The sequence below is a fragment of the Stylophora pistillata genome, chromosome 6 (genome assembly GCF_964205215.1).
Source record: "Stylophora pistillata chromosome 6, jaStyPist1.2, whole genome shotgun sequence".
NCBI lineage: Eukaryota > Metazoa > Cnidaria > Anthozoa > Scleractinia > Pocilloporidae > Stylophora > Stylophora pistillata.
Window position 1 is genome coordinate 5,803,301 of NC_142524.1, and position 9,504 is coordinate 5,812,804.

Consider the following 9,504-nt stretch of genomic DNA (forward strand, 5'->3'; position numbering starts at 1 on the left):
AAGGGATCATATGTTGATATATATACATATTTGTAATTTTGTTGTTGAGCACTGTGCTGCACTGCACTAGTTAGTGTGGGGAATTTCCAGTCGTGAATTAATTAGAGTCAATTTCGGCATAACCTTCTGCAATCATATTGCAGATTATCCACTGGAGACTCTCAGAATATCTGAGTCACGTGCTCGGCAACCACTGTCTCGTGTGAATTTAACTGGCTTTACTACGTCCTTTATGGCGTAAAGCCAGCGAAATCCACGCCCGTAGTTTTTCAAAAATTTACGCGACAGTGGAAACAAATACGCACCTTACGTAAGTTTTTTTTTTGTGTGTAAAACTCGCCTTATGCCATATTAGACATTTGGAATCCGGCCTCACAAAAACGTAAGCGGGCCTATCGCCATCGCGTTACCTGTTCCGAATATGAAAAAGACATCGTTGCTGAGTACCAAGACGCTCATGCAAGAACCAAGCGTATAGGCAAGAGAGTTAAATTTACTGTTTCTCGTGCGCCAAATTAATCACAAATACACCAACAACGACCTGTTTCACCGACGGCGACGAAACAATAAATATCCTTAATTAGTATATACTAAAACAGTGGATAGCGTTGAAGGCGCGCTCTGATTGGCTAGTCAAACTCCGAATATCCTTTGCTATTTACCGCCGAGCAACTCGGGAAAAAATGGCACCTCGGTTTGCATCCGTGACAAGCGAAGAAATCACTCAAGTTAACGACGGTGGTGTATATTATCTCACTGTTCGCGGCGAGGTAAATATCCACCGCTAACCACCGACACTGAGGTGAATAGTTGTTAAATACAGCAAAATCGAAGCCAAAGACGTTGGCTCAGATCTTCCGAATGACAACAGTACACAGTTTATGGATGTCGGTGTAACAGAAATACATGGATCGTACCATTGATACATTTGGCCATCGAAATGGCAGCTATTTCTTTTAACCTGTTCTATATGTACGCCTATACGTATGATGTGCGATCCTCGCAGTAGATAGCGCTATTTATGCACTAGCGAAAATCAGACCTGAAAAAAATCAGGCCTGTACGGGACTCGAACCACTGACCTCTGCGATACTAGCGCTGCGCTCTACCAATTGAGCTAACAAGCCAACTGGGAGCAGGCCGTTAAGTTGATTCGTAATAAACCCGTGAAAGTGATAAATGAGATGCAATGAATATATGAAGTTCATATATTTTGAACTGCGGTATAAGATACGTATGATGTGCGATCCTCGCAGTAGATAGCGCTATTTATGCAATAGCAAAAATCAGACCTGAAAAAAAAAATCAGGCCTGTACGGGACTCGAACCACTGACCTCTGCGATATTAGTGCAGCCCTCTACCAATTGAGCTAACAAGCCAACTGGGAGCAGGCCGTTAAGTTGATTCGTAATAAACCCGTGAAAGTGATAAATGAGATGCAATGAATATATGATATGTTACATAAATAGCGCTATCTACTGCGAGGATCGCACATCATACGTATCTAATACCGCAGTTCAAAACATATGAACTTCATATATTCCTTGCATCTCATGTACGCCTATGTTAGTGTATCATATGACGACTGTTTCGTAAAAATTTGGGCAACTTGCGAGAACTTTTTGGGCAAATGGTTCACGCCCCCCCCCCCCCGGCAAAAATATTGCCCGTACGCCTATGTTAGCGAATACAAAAGAAATGCAACTGGAATTTAAACTTACATGTTAGTCTGTTTTTTTCTTTTTATAATCACTATTATTGTTATTATTATTATTATTATTATTATTATCGTCACTAGTACATATGACTGCTATCATTTATACCATCTTTTAATCTAGAGGATGATAAATCGCAAAAGGGGTTGCACAGCGAAGAGGACAATCTCTACTATTTTCTGAAAGCACTCTTCAGTGATATCAATCTTATTCGGCCCCATTAGATTGCGTATACTTATCCTTCGACCAAGAAAATGAAACACCAACATTACCAATGGAAAGAGCTTAAAGCTTGACGAGATGAATTCCGAGGTATAAGGACAGGTGGCGGATGAAGTAGTTGCTTCGGGGAAAATGGTTCGCCCTCGACAAACTAAATCGTGTAAAGTCTCTATTCGATCTAATGAAAATGAATTACATGATACGTATGAAATCTAATTACGAAAGATTCATTAAAGTTGCATATAGAAGAGAACTAATTGAAAATGAAAATACTTAAAGTTGAATTGGCAACATGACCTACTTATGTAGAATCTTCTGTGGCGTTATCTTTCCAAATTATTTACCGATCAAAGAATAACAAAAAGATCACCAAACAGTTCAACAGTTAAGCGAAGGAAAACGTGCTTGTAAACCGAACGCCTGGTCAAAACTGTTTCACTTTTGGATCAAAGTTTAACCTTCTGGCTTAAACGGCTACAACTTAATTAAATTGGTAATCACAAATGAGATATCAATCAACGTGTTAACTTGAACAGGAACAGCTATTGTCATTTAGTCGATGAGCCGGTAGTCACTTATGGTCTGCAAAACACAGCTTTATTTACAGCTCTCTGAGATACAACAACAACTTTGTATAAACTCCACTTATGGTCACATGTTTAACAATCTGGAACGTGCTAAATCATTATGTCATTTCCCATATAATTACAAATGAACTTGGGGGACCACTGAAGTGCACGATCGTCTTAAACACGAAGGCGCGCTTTAGAAGGAAGTCTTCCATGGGAAGACCTAGGCTCATTTATCACTCACCGTTGACGTGTGCGGGTCAAATTTAAATGCTGGTAGACGAACAAAAGGAGCTAATGAGATATCTATTGTTTACTTCCACCAGCATGGTGGCATGAGGTAACGTGCGAACCACCTACTTCGATCTCAAATTTACCGCCACAAATAAAGACAGTTTCCATTGGAGAAAGGAAATACAAATCTCAAAAATTCTTGTATTGTGATGAAGACATAAAACAATTTTGAGGAATGCGCCCGCTGTTCACTGCTTTGGAGTAGCTATAGCTCGAGCTGACTTGACTCTAAGAGTTCCACATCACACGACGGTTGATTGACAAATGGTCCAGTGGGACCTAGGGCGCCTTTTATAGCGCGCTTTCGTGTTTAAGCATAACAAGGTAAAAACTGCATTCTATTATATCGTGAACATTTACTGCAACAAAGGCGTGCTGGTATTGGATCCACACATCGCTCGTAGTCGGAAACAAATTGATATATCATTAAGGCCCCCTCCCCCTTGGACTTATAGCGCAAAGACGACTAATAGTTGAAGTTGAAGATAAAGCTAGAACTGAAGTTGCAGCTGAACTTGGAGATTATCCAGATGGATCTATACGCATGCCTGCGGTGACGAGTATGATTGGCTGTCTGATGGGCTTGGGCCAGGGATTGGGCTGAGATTCAGGTGAAACTATTGACACAAGAATAATCAAATTTAGAGTTTGAATAACAATAGGATTATGATAATTTAGAGGTACAGTTAGAAATTAGGCACTGGTTTAACTCGTGAAGTTAAAAGGGTGTGAGTTCCATCCCCGAAATTTGATCATTTCATGAACTCATGACGATTTTAGTTAATTATCGCTTAAATCAATTTGAAGCTTTCATAGCATGCCATTTATTTGACCTTACATGGATGAAAAAATTCTTGAAACACAGCAAAATCCGTAAGGGGTCAATCTATACCCTCTTAATCAGTGGTAGGGGGGTCGTTCAGTCAATGCTAGAGTTGGGACATTTTCCAAAAAGAGCAACGAAAACTTTTAAACCTTTACATGCAACATGCTTTAAAAATTTTCCCCGTAAAAGTCGACGCCAGGTGCACTCGAACATATCAGTTTCATACTATCAGTTTGGCAAAAGTCTCCTGTGCAACCACTTTTGCAAACACAGCGGAATCTCTTTCCCTTGACGTCACAAAGCTCTTCGCAACGAACAGTGGATTCAGAGGAACATGGCGCCGATTTACAACAACCATTTTGGCATTCTGAACAAGGGACACCCTGCAAAAGACACCTACGCTGGAAAAAGAACAATACATGGGCGTGCATGAGATATGAAATTCCTCTTCGAGTATCAATTCGGTATCTAACTCGTTTTTGCCACGCTCACTTGTGAGTTATCGAGTTAAACAGAGAAAAGAAATTCCATCTCTATGTGCAGGAGTGTATTTTTGTTTATCATAATAAAACACCATGGGCGTTTCCTCAAAAAATCATCGTAATCTTATACGTTAGCAGTTACGGCTTTTTCTTACTTCTGGGCTGGAAATCCTTGCAAAACACTGCAGTGCCTAATATAAGTTTATAAAGCGAAAATGAATAGGGTATGGTTCTTTTCAAAGTTGCGAAAACGTTTTAACTTATTTGCCAATCTCAAGGGAAATACTTTCCATAAACTGAAGTACAGTTTTACTATCAAGTGAAATGGGGTTCATTAACCTCAACACGTCAGTTTTGTTTATTTTCAGTAGTTGATTAGAAATAAGTTTGAAATGTACTTGATGGAGGTATCAGGTTTCCGGCTTCAAATGCTTCTCATTGCGTGATGGCCCCCTTTGTAAGACTAATAAATGTAGATGTTATGTACTGCGAGGCCTACATCTTACTACAGCGCTGTAATCAACAACCAGATCGTAATACAGAGCATCAGGATCTGGATGTAAGTCAGATGGCTTCAGAAACTTGTTTTCCTTATTCAGCTCACAATTCTTCTCTTTTCTAGTTGACCAGAAATTAAGAGAGTTGCACTGATAATTCATACGGCAGTTATTGTAACATTCTACAGCTCATGACACTGTTGATGTAGCAATAACGTGATTTCGAAGGGAGTGATCAGCCACCAAATCTTTATCCACGTAGAAGGTATGCTTCACAAACGGGCAGTTTTGTTGCTGTGTGCAAGTTGTAAGGCAGCCAACAACAGTCAGAAATGTAGAAATGATAACTGGGTAAAACCTAAAATTGGAGAAATCACAAATTTAGTTTACTTGTGAACTTCGTAGTATCACATAACTGATAAAATGCCCACATAAAGTTTGCGATAAAGATAAAACTCATTAATTCTTCAAAAAAAAAAGGCAAAATGGACCTCACAAACCAATAGCTTAGGAAAGTCAACTCACTTTAGCGCTCAAAATCAGCAATCCGGAGGAATACTTAATCCTTAACTGAACTGAACAGTGTACAGAATCAGTTTCCAAGAAAAATTGTTTTTTTTTTGGTTTCTCTTGGCCTGGAAGGTTAAATACACAGGTTCGTCGTAAGCTGACTACTCGGTGCGGATTTGTGGCCAAGTACTGGCGAATATATAGTTTCATTTGCACTTTAAACGTTAGGTGCACTCGGAATTCTACCTTCCTTCCCCTAGATTGAAGTCAAAAGTGGAGGAACATTTTCAGACTTTGTCTGTCAGTTGCAACCTTGATAGAGCTCAGATTTGCAATGCACTGTGTGAGGTTTCAGATTGTTCCTACGGTATTTCAACTTTAAGCGGGGATGGAAATTTAGAAAACTAACATTGTAGCTCTGCGCACAAAGTTGGATATTTCTCGGAATGAGCCGATGACACTCGACGCCTATTGACCAGACCGCTTGAGTAGTTAAAAGTTGCTTTTATGATTATCCTGCTTAATAAAATATTTGCAAATGAATTACTTTAGTCCATGTAAGAGCACCTGCATTCAAGGAACTTGTCTTTCTGTTTGTCGCCTTGCTTTTTCGCAGCCGCCCGCCTTGATCATCGCTGAGCGCTGAGTTCAATTAGCCCGAGTTATTAAACTTGAAGTCAAGAATGATCTCTTAAGAACCAAGATAAAGAATTATGAAAGCACCCTACGAACGTTTATTCATCACGAGTTTATCAATTTCGCTGATTCGTGAAACATGATATATCCGAGTCGAGTTGAAGAAGAAAATTTACATCCACGAAGGATTTACGCCTTGAAGAAGAGAATCTACACCTTTGGTAAGGTATTCTCTTCACTGAACTGGTAATTCGTTTGTAGCCCTCTAAAAGAAACACTGAGCCAGTGCCATTATATATAAAGCTTCATCAACTTAGTACTTTCTTAAGACAATGGCTCTCTTCATTTTCACTCTCTTTCTGACGCAAACATGACGCGGTGAAAAACTCGGTTCATCATGGAACAACTCAGACAATCTTGAACTCCTCTTAAGACACAGGACCCTATGATATAAAATCGTAACAGCGAAAATGAATTTATTCTGGTTTTTCATCAACGTTGCGAAAGCGTTTCACTAATTTCCCAATATGAAGGGAAATATTTCCAAAGCACAGTTTTAATATCAAGTGAACCGTCTTTGGATCCAATAGCTTCAATGTGTCAGTTTTATTCATTTTCGTTGACTATTGACACATTAGACAAAAGAAAAAAATTAAAAACAAAAAAAAAATTCGAAAACTACAATTTATGTTATTTCAATACAATGTTGTCTCCTCGAAATAGAGTTAAAACAATGCTGTTTCCATAAGTAGTTTTTGACAAATAGCTCATAAGACACAGCTGCAGAATTCCCATGCTCGGAAATCTCCCGATGCTGCACAAGAGGGAAAGGAATTTTCTTATTTTTTCTCATGGTTCGACGTACTTCAATAAATAAGTAGAGACTAAAAAATTCTCTGCATTGGTTAGCAAAGGAATTTAAAGACCCCACGCCGCACTTCCAGGTTCTCGCAAATAGTAGGGAACGTAGCTCCTGGCGATGGTGGGTCTGGCCTTGTTTCCAACATTTCTAAAATTGTGCATTTCGTAGCCCCCAAAACATTTCTTCAAAAATTGTAAACTGGTCGATGCAGTTTGGCCAAGTTCCCCCGCAAAGTGTTATAGAATACAATAGAGCATAGTAATACAAACAGAGTCATGAGGACGAAAACAATAAAAAAGTGGAGAAACAAGAATAAACGAAAGTCTTAGCAGCGCTAACACGTTATGGGCAACATTCTTGACTTCGCGACAAAAAAAAGAGTTTTTTATCTCCTATGAAAAGAATTAGGGACGTGCGTTTCCAAATCAAGTTAAATATTTTCCAATTTTTTCTTTCCTTTTCGAGTTTTATTTCTTTTTTTGGTTCGTCACGGTTGACAATGAAAAGTGCTGCTTTGGTATTTTCCTTTATTTTTCCTTCTTTTTTATAAGTATCGATGTTTGCTTTATATGTATAGCTATTTCCGATGGGCAAATAAGTAGATATCGACACCAAAATTCATCTTGGTTATGTCGGGATGTGCGACGAATCCTTCATTTGGAACACAGGAAATTATCACGATACTAACCAAATGCAGCCGCTATTTTTTTTTTTTTTCTTTTTTTAAGTATTTGCACCAGCTGTGCGATAATTTGTTGCCTATAGTTTTGGCAGCGATAAGTGAGGTATGAGAATAAATTGCTTTAAAAAAACCAAAAAGCAAAAACAAAAACAATAAAATAAAACAATATGTCTTTGCTGTTTTTCCCTGTCATGATTAACGCTTTTGCAAACACAAAATGTTCTGCCGTTTTGGCTTTTTTCTTTCGGCTGTATCTTACTGTGCTCTTGACGTCTGTTTAAGCACGGGGAGCCTTCGATAGATTTATCTTCTACAACGTTGACATGGAAGATTTTCAATACTACTGAAAGGAAAAAAGTGACCGACTTGAAAAAAACAATCTTTGTTTCACCAATTTTATTGTTATCGCTTTCTGTGGTGATCTTAGCGAGTGGTTAATCACTTCTGAAAAACAAACAATTGTTACTATGAGCCGAAAGAAACTTAATGGTGCGAGGGAGGCCGAGTTTGCCTTCTCGAAGAATCTCGGATTGCTATCATCGGCATTGGATCACCGCCTTGAATGCAACAGATTTTATCCAAAGCAGATTTTTATTTGTAAAATACTCTCAGTTGGATTTTTTTGCCGACGGTAACGCAGGATCTTTTCCATTGCCTGTTAGGAATGTTTTTATCATAATCAATGAACTTTCTTGACTCATTAACGTGTTTTGTTATTTTCAAAGATAAAACTCGGTGTATCGATATTACTGGACATACACATAATTTCATCAACATCTGTTTGCCTGCGTGCGAATCTTTCTCGAAGGATTGTGATGAAGCCGTTGAACGAACTGACATTTTCAAGGTAAGTACGAAGAGCTGATTCTCAAACCAAAAGTTTGTAGCTGAACATGAGAAAAAACAAGATGTAATTTGTCACTACTCACGTAACAATGCAATGATCTTTGACTAATTCGATCAGTTCCAATGTGTTTTCTGCCGCCATCGAGACAGCAGAAACGATCTACCATACCTCATAATTTCAATTAACCTTTCGCTCTTTTTCTTCGTATCACGTTCTCTAATCTTTCGTCGAGATTGTCGAATCCCACAGAAATTTGGCGCTTAATTTCTCAACTGATATCGATAAGCATCGCGTAAGCACCTTCGCGTCAAAAGAAGAGAAACTACTTGGCGCTGGGCAAGGTCTTTTTTGCGGTCCACGGTCGCACATTTCGAGTATCCAGTATCCACGCCTTTTTCCACCACAAATAAATGGCCTACCTTTCCGGATTATCTTTTAGCTTTTATTTTTGTTGACATATTTCTCTTCAAGGTGATTATAAAGATCCTAGTAGTACTTTGATAAAAACCGTTTAAAACCGTGGGGCAACCTATGTAGTCAGTGGTGATTTCAATCTGTCTTTTAATAAAGTGTCATTTATTGGCGAATAATTTATATATGGAAGGTACTCAACCGACTCCCTAGGACTCGTAGTTTCAAAGGCAATTAAATTCCCTTCAATCCACCACTGAAATTGATACATACATACATAGTACATACATACATACTTTATTTAAGGTATTAAAAAATAAGCAACACAAATAATACCCTAAAAGGGAAGTTGAAGAGGTTAACTATGCAAATAAACTTCCAAAGAAATAAAATTTAAAAATGTATGCTTATAATAAAATCTAAGATGGATAAAAACCTAAGAAATACGCATGTATAATTTAAGAGCTGTTTTGAAACGTGTTAAGTTACCTATCTCAACGACATTGGCGGGCAGGTCATTCCATTCACAAATGATTTTAACAAAAAAAAGAGTATTTATAACAATTACATTTTGCCAATTTAACCTGCAGTTTGTAATTGTGGTTGGACCTAGTACGTTTTGAAGCAAACTTAAAAAAATCACAAAAATGAAGGCCATTCAGCCCGAATACAAGTTTATGGCATTCTACCAAGGAAAAAGTGTAGCCCTCTATCAGTAAACTTCCACCAGTGTAACATTTCACAACGATCTTCATATGACATCTCACCCCTTCGCTGACCTGATATCAGTTCATGATAAAGACATTTTCGTGTTTTATTTCTTGCTACCAAAGATACAGCTGAAGTTGATTTACTCTGCCAAGACTTCCTCAGATTCTCAGTCCATTTTCCTGTAGCTTGTCTTTTACATTAGGTATATTGCTGTCTTCGAGATAGTCGAATCCTTGTGG